Source organism: Bombina bombina, chromosome 1 (assembly GCF_027579735.1).
Source record: "Bombina bombina isolate aBomBom1 chromosome 1, aBomBom1.pri, whole genome shotgun sequence".
In the NCBI taxonomy this organism is placed as follows: Eukaryota; Metazoa; Chordata; class Amphibia; order Anura; family Bombinatoridae; genus Bombina; species Bombina bombina.
Genome location: NC_069499.1, coordinates 723,608,556 through 723,630,690, shown reverse-complemented (window position 1 = coordinate 723,630,690; position 22,135 = coordinate 723,608,556). Strand labels below are relative to the sequence as shown.

Here is a 22,135-nt window from a genome sequence, read left to right as displayed (position 1 = left end):
ACTGGAATCTACACCAAGGAACCGGAACACGGCACTTCAAGTGTGACGGATAGTAGCCTCGCCTCCGCCATGGACTTGAGAGAAGAAAGCAGGAGGCGAAGTGAAGTTCGTCAACGCCGATTGCTTGTGGAGTTGTTAAAAAGAGTTGGGATGGTTTCAAAGAAAGACTCTTCCTGCATCTCCAGACTCTTTCATCCAAGCCCTCACTGAGAAACTGACAGGATTATTTAAAACTCCCATCCCATGTCGAAGAGTACTACCCACCATAAGAGACGAAAACAAACTTCTGACACTTCTGTGCCAACCTCCTGGGACGAAAGGCAAAGAATGACCGGAGGATGAGGGAAGTGGGAGGAGTATTTAAACCTTTGGCTGAGGTGTCTTTGCCTCCTTCTGGTGGCCAGGTTGTTAAAGGGACACTCAGGTTAAATTAAATTTTCATGATTCAGATACAGCATGTAATTTTAAACAACTTTCCAATTTACTTCCATTAAAAAAAATGTGCAGTCTTTTATATTTACAATTTTTGAGTCACCAGATCCTACTGAGCATGTGCAAGAATTCACAGGCTATACGTATATGCATTTGTGATTGGCTGATTGCTATCACATGGTACAAAGGGGAGTGGAAATATACATAACTTTGAAATTTGTTATAAAAAAACAGAATTTATGTTTACCTGATAAATTTCTTTCTCCAACGGTGTGTCCGGTCCACGGCGTCATCCTTACTTGTGGGATATTCTCTTCCCCAACAGGAAATGGCAAAGAGCCCAGCAAAGCTGGTCACATGATCCCTCCTAGGCTCCGCCTACCCCAGTCATTCGACCGACGTTAAGGAGGAATATTTGCATAGGAGAAACCATATGGTACCGTGGTGACTGTAGTTAAAGAAAATAAAATATCAGACCTGATTAAAAAAACCAGGGCGGGCCGTGGACCGGACACACCGTTGGAGAAAGAAATTTATCAGGTAAACATAAATTCTGTTTTCTCCAACATAGGTGTGTCCGGTCCACGGCGTCATCCTTACTTGTGGGAACCAATACCAAAGCTTTAGGACACGGATGAAGGGAGGGAGCAAATCAGGTCACCTAAATGGAAGGCACCACGGCTTGCAAAACCTTTCTCCCAAAAATAGCCTCAGAAGAAGCAAAAGTATCAAACTTGTAAAATTTGGTAAAAGTGTGCAGTGAAGACCAAGTCGCTGCCCTACATATCTGATCAACAGAAGCCTCGTTCTTGAAGGCCCATGTGGAAGCCACAGCCCTAGTGGAATGAGCTGTGATTCTTTCGGGAGGCTGCCGTCCGGCGGTCTCGTAAGCCAATCTGATGATGCTTTTAATCCAAAAAGAGAGAGAGGTAGAAGTTGCTTTTTGACCTCTCCTTTTACCTGAATAAACAACAAACAAGGAAGATGTTTGTCTAAAATCCTTTGTAGCATCTAAATAGAATTTTAGAGCGCGAACAACATCCAAATTGTGCAACAAACGTTCCTTCTTTGAAACTGGTTTTGGACACAGAGAAGGTACGATAATCTCCTGGTTAATGTTTTTGTTAGAAACAACTTTTGGAAGAAAACCAGGTTTAGTACGTAAAACCACCTTATCTGCAAGGAACACCAGATAAGGAGGAGAACACTGCAGAGCAGATAATTCTGAGACTCTTCTAGCAGAAGAAATCGCAACTAAAAACAAAACTTTCCAAGATAATAACTTAATATCAACGGAATGTAAGGGTTCAAACGGAACCCCCTGAAGAACTGAAAGAACTAAATTGAGACTCCAAGGAGGAGTCAAAGGTTTGTAAACAGGCTTGATTCTAACCAGAGCCTGAACAAAGGCTTGAACATCTGGCACAGCTGCCAGCTTTTTGTGAAGTAATACCGACAAGGCAGAAATCTGTCCCTTCAGGGAACTAGCAGATAATCCTTTGTCCAATCCTTCTTGAAGGAAGGATAGAATCCTAGGAATCTTAACCTTGTCCCAAGGGAATCCTTTAGATTCACACCAACAGATATATTTTTTCCAAATTTTGTGGTAAATCTTTCTAGTCACAGGCTTTCTGGCCTGAACAAGAGTATCGATAACGGAATCTGAGAATCCTCGCTTCGATAAAATCAAGCGTTCAATCTCCAAGCAGTCAGCTGGAGTGAAACCAGATTCGGATGTTCGAACGGACCCTGAACAAGAAGGTCTCGTCTCAAAGGTAGCTTCCAAGGTGGAGCCGATGACATATTCACCAGATCTGCATACCAAGTCCTGCGTGGCCACGCAGGAGCTATCAAGATCACCGACGCCCTCTCCTGCTTGATCCTGGCTATCAGCCTGGGGATGAGAGGAAATGGCGGGAACACATAAGCTAGTTTGAAGGTCCAAGGTGCTACTAGTGCATCCACTAGAGCCGCCTTGGGATCCCTGGATCTGGCCCCGTAGCAAGGAACTTTGAAGTTCTGACGAGAGGCCATCAGATCCATGTCTGGAATGCCCCACAGGTGAGTGACTTGGGCAAAGATTTCCGGATGGAGTTCCCACTCCCCCGGATGCAATGTCTGCCGACTCAGAAAATCCGCTTCCCAATTTTCCACTCCTGGGATGTGGATAGCAGACAGGTGGCAGGAGTGAGACTCCGCCCAAAGAATAATTTTGGTTACTTCTTCCATCGCTAGGGAACTTCTTGTTCCCCCCTGATGGTTGATGTACGCAACAGTCGTCATGTTGTCTGATTGAAACCGTATGAACCTGGTCCTCGCAAGCTGGGGCCAGGCCTGGAGAGCATTGAATATCGCTCTCAGTTCCAGAATATTTATCGGTAGAAGAGATTCTTCCCGAGACCAAAGACCCTGAGCTTTCAGGGATCCCCAGACCGCGCCCCAGCCTATCAGACTGGCGTCGGTCGTGACAATGACCCACTCTGGTCTGTGGAACATCATCCCTTGAGACAGATTGTCCAGGGACAGCCACCAACGGAGTGAGTCTCTGGTCCTCTGATTTACTTGTATCTTCGGAGACAAGTCTGTATAGTCCCCATTCCACTGACTGAGCATGCACAGTTGTAATGGTCTTAGATGAATGCGCGCAAAAGGAACTATGTCCATCGCCGCCACCATCAAACCGATCACTTCCATGCACTGAGCTATGGAAGGAAGAGGAACGGAATGAAGTATCCGACAAGAGTCCAGAAGCTTTGTTTTTCTGGCCTCTGTTAGAAAGATCCTCATTTCTAAGGAGTCTATAATTGTTCCCAAGAAGGGAACCCTTGTTGACGGGGATAGAGAACTCTTTTCCACGTTCACTTTCCAGCCGTGAGGTCTGAGAAAGGCCAGGACAATGTCCGTGTGAGCCTTTGCTTGAGGAAGGGACGACGCTTGAATCAGAATGTCGTCCAGGTAAGGTACTACTGCAATGCCCCTTGGTCTTAGCACCGCTAGAAGGGACCCTAGTACCTTTGTGAAAATCCTTGGAGCAGTGGCTAATCCGAAAGGAAGCGCCACGAACTGGTAATGTTTGTCCAGGAATGCAAACCTTAGGAACCGATGATGTTCCTTGTGGATAGGAATATGTAGATACGCATCCTTTAAATCCACCGTGGTCATGAATTGACCTTCCTGGATGGAAGGAAGGATAGTTCGAATGGTTTCCATCTTGAACGATGGGACCTTGAGAAATTTGTTTAAGATCTTGAGATCTAGGATTGGTCTGAACGTTCCCTCTTTTTTGGGAACTATGAACAGATTGGAGTAGAACCCCATCCCTTGTTCTCTTAATGGAACAGGATGAATCACTCCCATTTTTAACAGGTCTTCTACACAATGTAAGAACGCCTGTCTTTTTATGTGGTCTGAAGACAACTGCGACCTGTGGAACCTCCCCCTTGGGGGAAGTCCCTTGAATTCCAGAAGATAACCCTGGGAGACTATTTCTAGCGCCCAAGGATCCAGAACATCTCTTGCCCAAGCCTGAGCGAAGAGAGAGAGTCTGCCCCCCACCAGATCCGGTCCCGGATCGGGGGCCAATATTTCATGCTGTCTTGGTAGCAGTGGCAGGTTTCTTGGCCTGCTTTCCCTTGTTCCAGCCTTGCATTGGTCTCCAAGCTGGCTTGGCCTGAGAAGTATTACCCTCTTGCTTAGAGGACGTAGCACCTTGGGCTGGTCCGTTTTTACGAAAGGGACGAAAATTAGGTCTATTTTTTGCCTTGAAAGGCCGATCCTGAGGAAGGGCGTGGCCCTTACCCCCAGTGATATCAGAGATAATCTCTTTCAAGTCAGGACCAAACAACGTTTTCCCCTTGAAAGGAATGTTTAGTAGCTTGTTCTTGGAAGACGCATCAGCCGACCAAGATTTCAACCAAAGCGCTCTGCGCGCCACAATAGCAAACCCAGAGTTCTTAGCCGCTAACTTAGCCAATTGCAAAGAGGCGTCTAGAGTGAAAGAATTAGCCAATTTGAGAGCATTGATTCTGTCCATAATCTCCTCATAAGGAGGAGAGTCACTATCGAGCACCTTAAGCAGTTCATCAAACCAGAAATATGCGGCAGTAGTGACAGGGACAATGCATGAAATGGGTTGTAGAAGGTAACCCTGCTGAACAAACATCTTTTTAAGCAAACCTTCTAATTTTTTATCCATAGGATCTTTGAAAGCACAACTATCCTCTATTGGAATAGTGGTGCGTTTGTTTAAAGTAGAAACCGCTCCCTCGACCTTGGGGACTGACTGCCATAAGTCCTTTCTGGGGTCGACCATAGGAAACAATTTTTTAAATATGGGGGGAGGGACGAAAGGAATACCGGGCCTTTCCCATTCTTTATTAACAATGTCCGCCACCCGCTTGGGTATAGGAAAAGCTTCTGGGAGCCCCGGCACCTCTAGGAACTTGTCCATTTTACATAGTTTCTCTGGGATGACTAAATTTTCACAATCATCCAGAGTGGATAATACCTCCTTAAGCAAAATGCGGAGATGTTCCAATTTAAATTTAAATGTAATCACATCAGATTCAGCCTGCTGAGAAATGTTCCCTAAATCAGTAATTTCTCCCTCAGACAAAACCTCCCTGGCCCCCTCAGATTGGGTTAGGGGCCCTTCAGAGATATTAATATCAGCGTCGTCATGCTCTTCAGTAACTAAAACAGAGCAGCCACGCTTACGCTGACAAGGGTTCATTTTGGCTAAAATGTTTTTGACAGAATTATCCATTACAGCCGTTAATTGTTGCATAGTAAGGAGTATTGGCGCGCTAGATGTACTAGGGGCCTCCTGAGTGGGCAAGACTCGTGTAGACGAAGGAGGGAATGATGCAGTACCATGCTTACTCCCCTCACTTGAGGAATCATCTTGGGCATCATTGTCATTATCACATAAATCACATTTATTTAAATGAATAGGAATTCTGGCTTCCCCACATTCAGAACACAGTCTATCTGGTAGTTCAGACATGTTAAACAGGCATAAACTTGATCAGAAAGTACAAAAAACGTTTTAAAATAAAACCGTTACTGTCACTTTAAATTTTAAACTGAACACACTTTATTACTGCAATTGCGAAAAAACATGAAGGAATTGTTCAAAATTCACCAAATTTTCACCACAGCGTCTTAAAGCCTTGAAAATATTGCACACCAATTTTGGAAGCTTTAACCCTTAAAATAACGGAACCGGAGCCGTTTTAAGCTTTAAACCCCTTTACAGTCCCTGGTATCTGCTTTGCTGAGACCCAACCAAACCCAAAGGGGAATACGATACCAAATGACGCCTTCAGAAGTCTTTTATAAGTATCAGAGCTCCTCTCACATGCGACTGCATGCCATGCCTCTCAAAAACAAGTGCGCAACACCGGCGCGAAAATGAGACTCTGCCTATGCTTGGGGAAAGCCCCTAAAGAATAAGGTGTCTAAAACAGTGCCTGCCGATATTATTATATCAAAATACCCAGATAAAATGATTCCTCAAGGCTAAATATGTGTTAATAATCAATCGATTTAGCCCAGAAAAAGTCTACAGTTTAAATAAGCCCTTGTGAAGCCCTTATTTACAATCGTAATAAACATGGCTTACCGGATCCCATAGGGAAAATGACAGCTTCCAGCATTACATCGTCTTGTTAGAATGTGTCATACCTCAAGCAGCAAGAGACTGCAAACTGTTCCCCCAACTGAAGTTAATTGCTCTCAACAGTCCTGTGTGGAACAGCCATGGATTTTAGTTACGGTTGCTAAAATCATTTTCCTCATACAAACAGAATTCTTCATCTCTTTTCTGTTTCTGAGTAAATAGTACGTACCAGCACTATTTGAAAATAACAAACTCTTGATTGAATAATGAAAAACTACAGTTAAACACTAAAAAACTCTAAGCCATCTCCGTGGAGATGTTGCCTGTACAACGGCAAAGAGAATGACTGGGGTAGGCGGAGCCTAGGAGGGATCATGTGACCAGCTTTGCTGGGCTCTTTGCCATTTCCTGTTGGGGAAGAGAATATCCCACAAGTAAGGATGACGCCGTGGACCGGACACACCTATGTTGGAGAAAAACATTTTTTATATATCATGCAAACATTTTACATACTAAGTAATAAGAGCAAGTAACATGAATATTACCCTTTACTGCAAGCATGATCCCAGTCGTTTGTTAAATCACTGTAATCAGGCTTACCTTAAATATATCAGGCACTGTCAGCATTTTCTAGACCTCATCTCTCTAGAAAAAAATATACTGAACATACCTCAGAGCAGTTAATTCTGCAGGCCATTCCCCCAGCTGAAGTTTTCCCATACTCTTCAGTTATGTGTGAGAACAGCAGTGGACCTTAGTTACAACCTGCTAAGATCATCAAAAACCTCAGGCAGAACTCTTCTTCTAATTTCTGCCTGAGGTAAAAACAGTACAACGCCGGTACCATTTAATAATAATAACTTTTGATTGAAGATAAACTACACTAAATCACCACATATCTCTTGATACTTCCTTTCTTGTCGAGAGCTACAAGAGAATGACTGAAAGTGGCAGTTAGGGGAGGAGCTATATAGACAGCTCTGCTGTGGGTGTTCCTCTTGCAGCTTCCTGTTGGGAAGGAGAATATCCCACAAGTAATGGATGAATCCGTGGACTGGATACACCTTACAAGAGAAAAGCCCTATATAGCGGGTGAAACGTGTTGAAGGATAGTACTGTGGAGGCGAAAATATTTAATGGTATGGTGGATTTTGCACTTACTCTATTTAAGTGCCAATTTGGATACATACAATCCATACTCAAGGGGATCCTGCGTTCTATGGCACATTAAGTACAGTACGACTTAAAGATAACCTGCTCCAAACCGATTAACTCTGGCAAATAACAGACTCCCATTGTTTAGTATACGGTCATCAGCTGTAAACTGACGTATACAGATCACGTGATCGGAGGAGCCAGAGTAACAAACGGAGCAAGGACGCTCAACTATAGCATTGACAACCAGACTGAGAAACGGTTACGGAGAGGAGGAAATACCCTTGAGAGGAAGTTTAACTGGATTAAGGTACGACATTAATACAGATGAGTCGCAAACCTTTGTGAGTGACTCAGGAGAACAGAGATTCTATCATTGATGAAATCAGAAGTATATTGAAAAACCTGGTCTTAAGTAAACATTTAATTAACTAGATTTTATGGTACAATCTAATTTTGGTGGCAAGAACTGTTATCCCATAACTAGTGAGATAAGAGTCCTTTGGCACTATAAGGCTCTGCACAGTTTTTTTAACGAGATTTAAGATCCTATTTCTATTTGTTTGTGTGTATGTTGATGTATATGCGATGGAGACGTCCCTAATAGATATAATTTTATTTAGGTTATAATAAAAGAACTGTATTTTCAAAAGTTGGCCTAAGCTTCTTTTAACTTCCTCCTATTATATGGGGGCACAGTGCAGGGCAGCAGCTTCTATGGCCAATAAGATACTAGCATGTATTAAGAGGCATTGATGCTAGGGAGGAAAGCATAATTCTGTCACTATATAAATCCACGCTAAGACCTCACCTTGAGAATGGAGTGCAGTTCTGGGGACCGTTCTTAAATAAAGACAATGCAGACTTAGAACAAGTTCAGAGAAGGGCCACAAAGCTAATAAGGGGAATGGAGAATTTAAGCTATGAGGAGAGTTTAGCTAAATTGGATCTTTTTTCTCTAGAAAAAAGGTACTAGAGAGGTGACATGATTTACTTTGTATAAGGGCCTTGAATATATTTATAAAGAGATGGCAGCAGCTCTGTTTATTCCAAGAAAATTGTTTGTGACAAGAGGTCACACTTTAAGGCTGGAGGAAAGGAGATTTAATCTCCTGCAACATAAACATTGTTTGTCACTGTAAGAGCAATAACATTGTGGAACGCATTACCTGAGAAGGTAGTAAATGCCAATACCTTCGATATATTTTAAAATGGTTTAGACACATTTCTGGCTAGACACAAAAAGATAAAAAGGATGATATATCTGTCCGGGGCAGAAGGGAATACTGCACATCGAAACAACATTTACTCCCAAAAAAAACTGTAAATATACAATGACACCAGTGTCAAATTGATAGTTATACTAAAACGTCGCTAAAATAAATATACATATGTTTGCTAATATAAATAAATATAAATGCAGCTCATAGCTATATAACCAATCGGTATTTACACCGATAAACTTGATAATGATAAAAACCTGAGAATATGCAGCAGAAGTAAATACAGAATAATAACAAAGTTTATTGGTTTAATACTCGTGTATTCGAGTATATGAATGTGTCCACAAAATAGTGATGTAGATGTTAGAAATAAATCAATTTATGGATCCAAATAGACACTGGGTTATTATTGTTATAAATTCGAAAGGCTCACTTCCAGCATAACATACAAATATCAGGGGTACATTTGAGTGTTAAATGTCTGTTGTAAAAAAGCAATCCTATTGCACTGTGTAGGAAAGAACTTTGGCACGATGCCCAAAAAAGTACCTGTGTCCCAGGTGATAAGTTGTTACGTGTCAGTTCAGTTGATATAATCACAGTGCACTGTGGTGATGTCCCGGTATAATGTCCGGTTCTCAATCTGATGTGTCTCTACGTCCTCTGGTTATATGATGTCAATCCTTCTTAATGAGACCTAAGATGTTGGTCTTGTAAATATCCGGATGGAGCGCTCACTTATCAGCCACCGGTCCCTCTTTGGACGGCTCTTTGCAGTCTCCGGTTAAAAGTGGAGTGATACATTCAGCCTCCGGTTTCACAGAGCTATGCAATTCTCTGCTCTCTTATCAAGATAAAGGCTCCAAGACGAAATGCGAAGAACCTGAGTACTTGCCAACAGAGTCACGAACCGAGCAGAGAATTACATAGCTCTGTGAAACCGGAGCTTGAATATATCACTCCAGTTGTAACCGGAGGCTGCAAAGAGCCGTCCAAAGAGGGACCGGAGGCTGATAAGTGAGCGATCCACCCGGATATTTACAAGACCGACATCATAGGTCTCATTAAGAAGGATTGACATCAGATCACCGGAGGACATAAAGACACATCAGATTGAGAACCGGACATTATACTGGAACATCACCACAGTGCACTGTGAGTATATCAACTGAACTGACACATAACTTATCACCTGGGACACAGGTACTTTTTTAGGCATTGTGACAAAGTTTTTTCTTACACAGTGCAATAGGATTGCTTTTTTACAACCGACATCCAACACTCAAATGTACCCCTGATATTTGTATGTTATGCTGGAAGTAAGCATTTCGAATTTATAACAATATTAACCCAGTATCTATTTGGATCCATAACCTGATTTATTTCTAACATCTACATCACTATTTTGTGGACACATTCATATACTAGCATACACGAGTATTAAACCAACGAACTTTGTTCTTATTTTGTATTTACTCCTGCTGTATATTCTCAGGTTTTTATCATTATCAAGTTTATCAGTGTAGATAACGATTGGTTATATAGCTACGAGCTGCATTTATATTTATTTATATTAGCAAACATATGTATATTTATTTTAGCGACGTTTTAGTATAACTATCAATTTGACACCGGTGTCATTGTATATTTACAGGTTTTATATTGTATCATGTATCAATAAAATTTTCTATACTATCTTTATTCCAGTGAGATTTTGATTTTCGCATTTTGATCTTGGTCTACTGTTATATGCCAGGTGGCCATTATTTTCTTGAGAGATACATTTGATTTTACCACACTGTACATGTTTACTTATAGTTAATAGAGTATGCTAGCCTTTATAGTCTGAGATTACTAGGTGCGTCTACTTCTTTTTGGGAATCAGCATCTTTTTTGCGCCACCTATAGTATACATGTTTTTGGCAAGACACAGAATTCAGGGATAGGATTGCTTGTGTTAAATGGGACACCATTTTAAATTGGATTAATTTAAGCTCAACTGGAGCTTTTTTGCAAGTATATTAAGATTTGTATAAGTTGAACTCTAACTTCAGTCTTTTTTTCAACCTCAACTACTATGTTACTATGTAAGGAGCAGCACAATGTAGACCAGGGAATTTGCCGGTATACCCAGGTTTCACCTGGGAGGCTTGCGTCATCTCCCCAATGGGAGTAGATGGTCATTGCCTGGCTGATCTGTCATCTTCTCCTCTGTCTTTCCTAGGCACTCTGAGGGGGGATTAGAATTTTGGGTATTTTTTGCGTCCTCCATGTGGACTGGATTTTAATCCTGCATGCGATTGCTCATGGACTCTCACCATTTTATGAAGAAAAAAAATGTTAATTCAGCAAAGGAAATTTTCGTATAGTCTTTTTAACTGGTGAAATCTTGTACACTCAAAAAACAAATTATGCTTACCTGATAATTTCCTTTTCTTCTGATAGAAAGAGTCCACAGCTGCATTCATTACTTTTGGGAATTGAGAACCTGGCCACCAGGAGGCAAAGACACCCCAGCCAAATGCTTAAATACTTCTCCCACTCCCCTCATCCCCCAGTCATTCTGCAGAGGAACAAGAAACAGTAGAATAAATATCAGGGTGAAAAGGTGCCAGAGGAATATAAGGACGCCCCACATATAATGACGGGTGGGGAGCTGTGGACTCTTTCCATCAGAAGAAAATGAAATTATCTGGTAAGCATAATTTATATTTTTCTTCTTAAATGGAAACAGTCCACAGCTGCATTCATTACTTTTGGGAAAACAATACCCAAGTTTATAGAGGACACTAAATGCCAAGATGGGAGGGTACAATAGGCGGCCCATACTGAGAGCACCAGGCCTGAACCTCAACCCAATAAAAAACCTGCTTCGACCGAAGCCGAGAATTTTTTTTCAAGGAAAAGCCCCAGTGACACTGACTCGCAGCCAGTCCAGAGCCAAATTAGAGACCGCTAACCGGACTCGACTGAGCCAACAGTCCACAAGAGACAACGTCGCCCAACAGACGGTCCCCTACCACACACCCTCACAAAAGAAGGATAAACCAGCCAAAATTCCCATAGGGAACAAGGCAAAGGAGGAACGAGGAAACTGACAAGTCCCTCAATGCAAAAAACAGCACCTCTAAGAGTGGGCCCAGTAATCAGAGACCCAAATGAACCCAAACAGGGAAAAATGCCACGCCTATACCGGGCGAAACCCGGGATAATGCCGGGCACGGAGACCGAAAAGACATCTCCTGCAAGCATGGAACGCAAACAAAGAGGCAAAGTCCTCTCAGCGCCTGCCCATAGAATACCCAAGTATTCGACCATGAAAAGAGCGTGTAATAGACCTAGGCGAAACCCCAAGTTTGAGAACACAGAGGGAGCTAAAACATGAATGTTCGTGTAAAATGCGGCTAATCCCCCCTAAGGGACTCAAGACGCTGCTCCTCTAATCAACCTCGAAAGGAAGAAGGCTGAGTATACCTTGCCGGGGGAACGAACTTGCCACCCTTGTTTGCTATAGTGCAAAGTAGCCACAGTGCATTAGTACGCTGAGCTAGCTGTCCAGCTAGCCGCAAGGAAGAAGCAGTCATCAAGAAAAGAGACCACACAAAAAAGCCCCCCGACAGAGGGCACGCACAAGGCAACCTAAGCCGCCAGACCTACTCACAGGTCCCTAAAAGTCTCCATCGAGTCGTCCTGAGAAGGAGAGAATACCCTCAGAACCCGCAGGAAGAGTAAACTGTCTCCTGTCAAAGGAGCAAGGAGAAAGGAAAACCCATCTCCTAGCAGACTGAGCTATCAGAATAGACTCAGCAATCTCACACATCCAAAAGGATGCTGTGACCCATAGACCGCTCAAGCATCCTGACCTGCAGACCCAGCTGGGCCACCAATACAAGGTAACAAAGAATCCCGAAACCGGTACAGTAACGAGCGTAAAGATGGCAGAGCCATCCCCCCAGAGTGCAAGTACAACCCAACTCTGAAAACAGACAAGGCCATAGACCCAAAGATCTATCAAAACAAGGCCCCACAGTCTGACCTGGAACCAGCAAGATTCCAGGTGGATCTAAGTCCACATTCCAATTCCTGACCAGGAGAAGCCCCTAGTAAGGACTCCGTCTCCCAAAGAAGTGAATATCCCCTAAAGAAAAAGGGAAGAGCCCAGAAGGACAATAACCGTCCTCAAGGCCCAAAGCCACTGGCTAAACGGTAAGAAAAAATCCCTCGCAAATGTCCTAGAAAGGACCCCCACACAAGTAGTTAGCCCAACAGAGGCACAGCCAACCCATTCGCCTGCAGAGCAGAGAATCCACAGGTACCTTGGCAAACTAACAGGGGAATGCAACCCTGAGGCTCACTAGAAACAGGAATCCAGCACCAGCAGCTGGGCAGAAACCCACCATACTTGAGGCGCAAGCCACCCCACTAACCCGAGACATGGGATATGCTGTGGCAAGGAGGAATAAATACTCCTATAGACCGGCCAACCCTGACCCGGTCAGGTAGATGGAGCAAGGACATAGCCCCAGTTCCCACTGCCGTGGAACATTCCGACCAGCCCTGAGATCCAAACAATCCAAAACTGGACAGGAGCGAAGCCCCAGAAAGAGGAAGACTCAGGAAGAAGAAACAGGTCCGGGTACCTAATAGTTCAGGCAACTATACCCTGGAACTAAACACACCGACTGGCCAAAAGCCAGACAAAAGGAATGGAGCATATCGAGAAAATCCGGAAAGCGCAGAGAACTCAAAAGCTCCGACCAAATGAAGGAACCACCCCTAGATAAAATCCAATTCCCAAGGAGCAAGGCTAGAAGTCAATGAAAAGACTTCACAAGGCCACAGGACAACAAAAGGGATACCTCGAAGTTCTCAAAACCCTACTAGCAGGGCTAGACTCCCAATCACCTCCACACAGGCAGAGGATACAGGGGAGAGAAAAGGTGCTAAACCTTCCCAGCTCTGGGAAAACCCAAGCTAAACAAATCCCCACAAGGATAAACCAACGTCCGGAACACAGATTCCCCAAAAGGAGATCTAACCCACCCGGGACAATGGAAGACGACCCAAGGTCTCATAACTCAGACGGACCGTACGCGGCCTAGAGTAAGAGCCATAACTAAACACTCAACCAGTGGCAACGGGGCACTACGCCCACAAGGAGGAGGAACTCTAGGTTCTGATGAAATCAGATGTCAGAGTGACACAGCAGACCACTCCCCTGCCCGGTCATCCCTGACTGAAGGCTATAAGGACTGAAACAATCCTATCCTGCCTTGTGAACCCACAGGTCCTCTAGAATGCTTAGTTAAACATAAACAATGATAACTTGAGCACTCAGCACTACTACCGATCCAGCAGAAACAGTGTCACGTGTCTGAACAGCCACAAACCAAACGAACCCGACAGGACCAGCCTGTACTCAGGGTACTAACCTGCAAGCTGCATAAATTCTCCCACATAGGAGAAAAAAGTAAAAACAGAATTTATATTTACCTGATAAATTTCTTTCTCCTACGGTGTATCCGGTCCACGGCTTCATCCTTACTTGTGGGATATTCTCATTCCCTACAGGAAGTGGCAAAGAGAGCACACAGCAAAGCTGTCCATATAGCTCCCCCTCTGACTCCGCCCCCCAGTCATTCGACCGACGGTTAGGAGAAAAAGGAGAACCATAGGGTGCAGTGGTGACTGTAGTGTACAAAAATAAAAATTTAAACCTGACTAAATGCCAGGGCGGGCCGTGGACTGGATACACCGTAGGAGAAAGAAATTTATCAGGTAAACATAAATTCTGTTTTCTCCTACATTGGTGTATCCGGTCCACGGGTTCATCCTTACTTGTGGGAACCAATACCAAAGCTTTAGGACACGGATGAAGGGAGGGAACAAGTCAGGTAACCTAAACGGAAGGCACCACTGTTTGTAAAACCTTTCTCCCAAAAATAGCCTCCGAAGAAGCATAAGTATCGAATTTGTAAAATTTGGCAAATGTATGCAGAGAAGACCACGTCGCTGCCTTACAGATCTGTTCAACAGAAGCCTCGTTCTTGAAAGCCCATGTGGAAGCCACAGCTCTAGTAGAATGAGCTGTAATTCGTTCAGGAGGCTGCCGTCCGGCAGTCTCATAAGCCAATCGGATGATGCTTTTAAGCCAGAAGGAGAGAGAGGTCGCAGTAGCTTTCTGACCTCTCCTCTTACCAGAATAGACGACAAACAAGGATAATGTCTGTCTGAAATCCTTCGTTGCCTCTAGATAGAATTTTAGAGCACAAACCACATCTAGATTGTGTAACAAACGTTCCTTTTTTGAAACTGGATTTGGACACAGAGAAGGAACAACTATTTCCTGGTTAATATTCCTATTGGAAACCACTTTTGGAAGAAAACCAGGATTGGTACGTAAAACTACCTTATCCGTATGAAACACCAGATAGGGTGAATTACATTGCAAAGCTGACAATTCAGAAACTCTTCTAGCAGAAGAAATAGCAACCAAAAACAAAACTTTCCAATATAGTAACTTAATATCTATGGAATGTAAAGGTTCAAACGGAACCCCTTGAAGAACTGAAAGAACTAAGTTTAGACTCCATGGAGGAGTCACAGGTCTGTAGACAGGCTTGATTCTGACTAACGCCTGTACGAACGCCTGAACATCTGGAACGGCCGCCAGACGTTTATGCAACAAGACAGAGCAGATATATGTCCTTTTAGAGAACTAGCTGACAGACCTTTCTCCAATCCCTCTTGAAGAAAGGAAAGTATCCTTGGAATCCTAATCTTACTCCATGAGTAACCCTTGGATTCGCACCAGCAAAGATATTTCCGCCATATCTTATGGTAAATTTTCCTGGTGACAGGCTTTCTAGCCTGGATCAGAGTGTCTATAACTGATTCCGAAAACCCACGCTTGGCTAGAATCAAGCGTTCAATCTCCAAGCAGTCAGTTGCAGAGAAACTAGGTTTGGATGTTCGAATGGACCTTGTACTAGAAGGTCCTGTCTCAAAGGTAGCTTCCATGGTGGAGCCGATGACATATTCACCAGGTCTGCATACCAAGTCCTGCGTGGCCACGCAGGAGCTATTAGAATTACCGAAGCCTTCTCCTGTTTGATCCTGGCTACTAGCCTGGGAAGGAGAGGAAACGGTGGAAAGACATAAGCTAGATTGAACGACCAAGGCGCCACCAAGGCATCTATCAATGTCGCCTTGGGATCCCTGGACCTGGACCCGTAGCGTGGAACCTTGGAGTTCTGCCGAGACGCCATCAGATCCAGATCTGGAATGCCCCATAGCTGAGTTAACTGGGCAAAAACCTCTGGATGAAGTTCTCATTCCCCCGGATGGAAAGTCTGACGACTCAGATAATCCGCTTCCCAGTTGTCTACACCTGGGATGTGAATTGCTGATAGGTGGCAGGAGTGATCCTCTGCCCAATTGATGATCCTGGATACCTCCCTCATCGCCAGGGAACTCTTTGTTCCTCCCTGATGATTGATGTACGCTACAGTCATGTTGTCAAACTGAAATCTGATGAATTTGGCCTCCGCTAGTTGAGGCCATGCCTGGAGCGCATTGAATATCGCTCTCAATTCCAAAATGTTTATCGGGAGAAGAGATTCTTCCCGAGACCAAAGACCCTGAGCTTTCAGGGACTCCCAGACCGCACCCCAGCCTAAGAGGCTGGCATCGGTCGTGACAATGATCCACTCTGGTCTGCGGAAACTCATTCCCTGAGACAGGTGATCCTGAGACAACCACCAGAGGAGTGAGTCTCTGGTTTTCTGGTCCATTTGTATCTGGGGAGACAAATCTGCATAATCCCCATTCCACTGTTTGAGCATGCACAGTTGCAGTGGCCTTAAATGAATTCGAGCAAAGGGAACCACGTCCATTGCTGCAACCATTAGTCCTATTACCTCCATGCACTGAGCTATGGAGGGTTGAGGAATGGATTGAATAACTCGACAAGTGTTCAAAAGTTTTAACTTCCTGACCTCCGTCAGAAAGATCTTCATTTCTACCGAGTCTATTATTGTTCCCAGGAAGGGAACCCTTGTGAACGGGGACAGAGAACTCTTTTCTATGTTCACCTTCCACCCGTGAGACCTTAGAAAGGCTAGAACAATGTCCGTATGAGCCTTTGCTTTGTGAAATGACGACGCTTGTATTAAGATGTCGTCTAGGTAAGGTGCTACTGCAATGCCCCTTGGCCTTAGCACCGCTAGAAGGGACCCTAGCACCTTTGTGAAAATTCTGGGGGCAGTGGCCAATCCGAAGGGAAGAGCCACGAACTGATAATGCTTGTCCAGGAAGGCGAACCTTAGGAACGGATGATGATCTTTGTGGATAGGAATATGTAGGTACGCATCCTTTAGGTCCACGGTAGTCATATATGGACCTTTCTGGATCATTGGTAAAATTGTTCGAATAGTTTCCATTTTGAATGATGGAAGTCTGAGGAATTTGTTTAGGATTTTTAAATCCAGAATTGGCCTGAACGTTCCCTCCTTTTTGGGAACTACAAACAGGTTTGAGTAAAAACCCAGTCCTTGTTCTGCTTTCGGAACTGGGTGTATCACTCCCATCTTTAAAAGGTCTTCTATGCAATGTAAGAATGCTTGTCTCTTTGTCTGGTCTAAAGACAAGCGAGACATGTGAAACCTTCCCTTTGGAGGAAGGTCCTTGAATTCTAGGAGATACCCCTGAGAGACAATCTCTAAAGCCCAGGGGTCTGGGACATCTCTTGCCCAAGCCTGAGCAACGAGAGAGATTCTGCCCCCTACCAGATCCGGTCCCGGATCGGGGGCTATCCTTTCATGCTGATTTGGTAGCAGCAGCAGGCTTTTTGGCCTGTTTTCCCTTGTTCCAGCCTTGCAATGGTTTCCATGCTGGTTTGGGCTGGGATGCGTTACCCTCTTGTCTAGAATCTTCAAAGAATGCAGCAGCACCACTTCTCATATAAAAAGTTCCTTTCCCTCTTGTCTAGAGGCTGTAGAGCTAGGAGCTGGTCCGTTCCTGAAATTGTGAAAGGAACGAAAATTAGACTTATTTTTGCTTTGAAAGGTCTATCCTTTCAATAAAGGAATGAGCCAACTTCAGTGCGTGAATTCTGTCCATGACCTCCTCATAAGGAGTCTCCTTCTGGAGCGAATTTTCTAGTTCATCGAACCAAAAAGACGCCGCCATGGTGACAGGAATAATGCACGTAATTGGTTGCAGAAGGAAACCTTGTTGAACAAAAATTTTCTTAAGTAACCCTTCTAGTTTTTTATCCATAGGATCTTTGAAAGCGCAACTGTCCTCTATTGGTATAGTTGTGCGCTTAGCTAATGTTGAAACTGCCCCCTCTACCTTAGGGACCGTCTGCCATGCGTCCCTTCTGGGGTCAACAATGGGGAACATTTTCTTAAATATAGGAGGGGGAACAAATGGAACACCTGGCTTCTCCCACTCCTTAGTCACTATATCCGCCACCCTCTTGGGTATCGGAAACGCATCAGAGTGCACTTGGACTTCTAAAAATTTGTCCATTTTGCACAATTTTTCTGGAATCACCAAAGGATCACAATCATCGAGTGTAGCTAGCACCTCCTTAAGTAGGGCGCGGAGGTGTTCTAGTTTAAATTTAAATGCAATGGTATCAGTCTCTGCCTGCTGAGAAACTTTTCCTGTGTCAGAAATTTCTCCCTCAGACAGGCCCTTCCTCACCGCCAACTCAGATTGATGTGAGGGTACCACAGATGAATTATCCCCTGGGTCTGCTTGCTCATCCTCTGTATTTAAAACTGAGCAATCACGCTTTCTAGGAAAAACTGGCAGTTTGGATAAAAAGGCTTCTAAAGAATTATTCATTACTGCCGCTAATTGCTGCATAGTAACAGCCATAGGTGCGTCAGATGTACTAGGTATCGCTTGCGCGGGCAAAGCTGGCGTTGACACAGAAGGAGAGGATGATGAACTATCCCCACTATCTTCATTTAAAGAATCATCTTGGGCAAAATTTTTAAAAGTGACAGCACTGTCCTTTATCTGATTGGACGCTATTGCGCACTTTACACATACATTTAATGGGGGAATCACCTTGGCTTCCATGCACACAGAACATAGGCTATCTGAAGGCACAGACATGTTAGCCGGACTTAGGCAGAGTTTTAATGCAATAAAAATTATTTTATACAAAACCGTTACTGTCTCTTTAAATAATAAAAGTATACACTTTATGACTGAAACGTCAGAAAAACATCAAAGAAATATCCAATCTTTATGAAATTTTCATCACAGTGTCTTAATGCTTTAAAAGTATTGCACACCAATTTTCAGACAATTTAACCCTTAAATGCCCAAACCAGAGCTAATAACAGTAATTAACTGGTTAAAGACACTACAGTCCCATGCCACAGTCTCTGCTGCGGCGTTTACCTTCCTTAGGGGTTATACAAATAAGTAATAAGCCTCTTTGAAGTCCTTTTCCAAGCCTCTGGATACTCCACGTGAAGCTGCATGAACTGCCTAGTGAAAAGCAACTGCGCAACTGAGGCGCGAAAATGAGGCCTCCTTCCTCTGCATTCCAGAGTGAAGGAGCCTTTCTGACAAGACTAGGTGTCTAAACAACTGCCAGGCGCAAATAAAATTCCCCAAAAGTGTTTCAAGACTGAAAAACACTTAAAATGTCACATAAACATGATAAAAAGTAATCGACTTAGCCCACAATAGTGTCAACCAGCATAGAGCCCTAGTTATAAGCCTTAATTCTGTTACTGAGTCTAAGAAAATGGCTTACCTATCCCAGAAGGGATAACTGACAGTCTTCTAGCATTACTTGGTCTTGTTAGAAAAATGACTGATCATACCTGAAGCAGATAAGCCTGCAAACTGTTCCCCCCAACTGAAGTTCTCTGGTTTCAACAGTCCTGCGTGGGAACAGCAATGGATTTTAGTTACTGGTGCTAAAATCATACTCCTCTTTTAACAGAAATCTTCATCACTTTCTGTTGTAGAGTAAATAGTACAAACCGGCACTATTTTAAAATAAACTCTTGATAGAAGAAATAAAAACTACAACTAACACCACATACTCTTTACCACCCCCGTGGAGATGCTACTTGTACAGAGCGGCAAAGAGAATGACTGGGGGGCGGAGCCAGAGGGGGAGCTATATGGACAGCTTTGATGTGTGCTCTCTTTGCCACTTCCTGTAGGGAATGAGAATATCCCACAAGGATGAAGCCGTGGACCAGATACACCAATGTAGGAGAAACAGACATTATTAAACATAGGACAAGCATGTCCAAACAACTTCCGAAGAAGTAACAAAGAGTATAAATCCCAGATGGCTCCCGAAGGAAGCAAACGCAAATAAAAGACATTCCATCAGATACAAAATAAAATATAAGGCAACCCGAAGGTTAACGCCCAAAAGACACAGGCCTGTCCGCAGGACTAGCCAAACGGAGCCAAATCTTACAAAAAAAACTGGGAAAGATCTCAACCAAATGACAAACGGGAGATAACATGTCTTAATGAGGTGCACCATTCGAATTATCAGACTGAAAGTCCCCATATCTTAACGATAGGGTCATTCAATAACTGAAAAAGATGTCTAAGCAACATGCTAATGCGTGCAATCATGTAACGAAAGGCACAACATTCCGGAACAGATACACCAAGGGGGAACTGTAGAGGCCCAGCCCAAGGCGGAAGACCTAGGACAATAGGGCACAAGCACAATCTCAAATTAAGGTCTGGACTCAGAAGACGGACCATCGCTAACATTATCTGGAAGCGGAAACGTGCTGCAACCTCCAGGGGGAACACGCCACCCTGCATGGAGGAACCAAAGACTGGGTTACCCGCATGTGTAGAAGTATGAATTTGGGGGGAACTCGCCTCTTGGAGGATGGGGTCCCCAGAGTCAGATGGCTCAGCAGTCCCCCGATTCCCCGAGCCCGAGGAACCAGGCGCTCTCATATGGCATATGGAACAAAACTGGTCGACATGTGTCAATGAGGCCAATCCGGGTTCATCACCGGTTACAGAAATTGAATCTGAAATTAAAAAAGCCTCGGTATCAGAATCCTCCGTAACTGAATCTGAAATGATCACCATCTCAGCATCAGAATCCTCCATAAATGGATAGAGGAAATATCAATTTCCTAAAGTATTAAAACAAAAATGGCACCTGACACCCACAATGGCTGGGGCACTCACCACCTCCTATGACCAGACCCTGCAGACTAGAATATCTCCTTCGCCACACGGTCAGAAATGCGGAAATGGGAAACTGAGCGTAACCACGCCTGAACACAAGGTGAACTGTACAGTCCAAAAAAGCGCGCCCAACCAACAGGCCTCAAGTTCCAACCACGAGCCCATAAACATCAGACATAAACAGGTTGAATCACATAAACATGATTAAAACCCCCCCTGTTTAATAACCCCCGTCAGGAGATATTAACCCTTGATTTCAAGATACTAACAGACTCACTGAGACCCTTATGTCTTATAGTTAGACCCGAAGGTGTTAGCCTCTCGGGAAAACATTCACATTACAGTACATTGACGATAAAGTAAAATTAAACGATCTTATCGGAATCTACGCCGTTGAACAGGAACACAGCCTTTAAAGTGTGACGAATAGTGGCATCGCCTCAGCCATGGACTTGAGAGAAGAAAGCGGGCAACGGAGCGAAGTTAGACAACACCAATTGCTTGAGGAGCTGTTAATATGAGTCAGGATGGTTTCGCAGAGAGACTCTCCCTGCATCTCCGAACTTCATCCAAGCCCTCACTGGGAGACTGACAGGACTACTTAAAACTCCTGTCCCATGCCGAAGAGTACTACCATCCATAAGAGACAAAAAATTCTGGCACGTCTCTACCAACCTCCTGGGACGAAAGGCAAAGAATGACTGGGGGATGAGGGGAGTGGGAGGAGTATTTAAGCCTTTTACTGGGGTGTCTTTGCCTCCTCCTTTTGTCCAGGTTCTTAATTCCCAAAAGTAATGAATGCAGCTGTGGACTCTTACCATTTAAGAAGATGTTTCTGATATATGACCAACTGATGAAAACTTCCTGGAAATATTGGTAGATGCCATGGAGGTTCCAGGGCAAGAATATTCACTAATAGCAATCCTACCGTATTGGCAGAGAAGGGTTTGGTTTCCATGTTCTTCACCTTTCCCCTTAAATATTTTCATGATAATCTGCTGCTCTGCCATTCTCCTTGTTGAATTTTGCTTTGAGATTGTGTGCGTTGAAGAGGCACCATGGATAGGCTGATAATTTAACTAATTGATGGCTATACTATTAAAATATGGTATGCACACCAGTATAAACAAGCACACATTTTATTTGGAGTATGTTCTTCTAATAAAATAATTCAACTTTATTGCTGCACAGTGGTGCTTACACAAAATGTCTGTATTATTTAAGAATTTGAGTTATAAGATTATGCCACTGACTTGCACACAGTTACTACAGAACTGTCTGACCACAGTATACTGAGGATTGTAGTTCCCAGTTGCACAACCTTGAAATGATCCAGGCTAAAGTGGTGGCTTTTGGGGCTAAGTGGGGGGCACCCATGAGCGTCTTGGAGGCTACAAGCCAGGTCCAAATTTTAAGAAGTAACTGGCACCTCGGTTTGTCAAGCCCAGCTCTAAACCTTGCCAATATGGCAAGTTTTTTCAAGATATCTTGTCAT

The 22,135-nt window shown here is 43.8% G+C and overlaps 1 protein-coding gene across 1 annotated transcript in view; it reads right to left on the bottom strand.

The window, feature by feature from the left end:
• Positions 1-22,135, bottom strand: part of LOC128645912 (transmembrane 9 superfamily member 2) — a 662,966-nt gene that overhangs the window by 241,357 nt on the left and 399,474 nt on the right. The window lies entirely within an intron of this gene.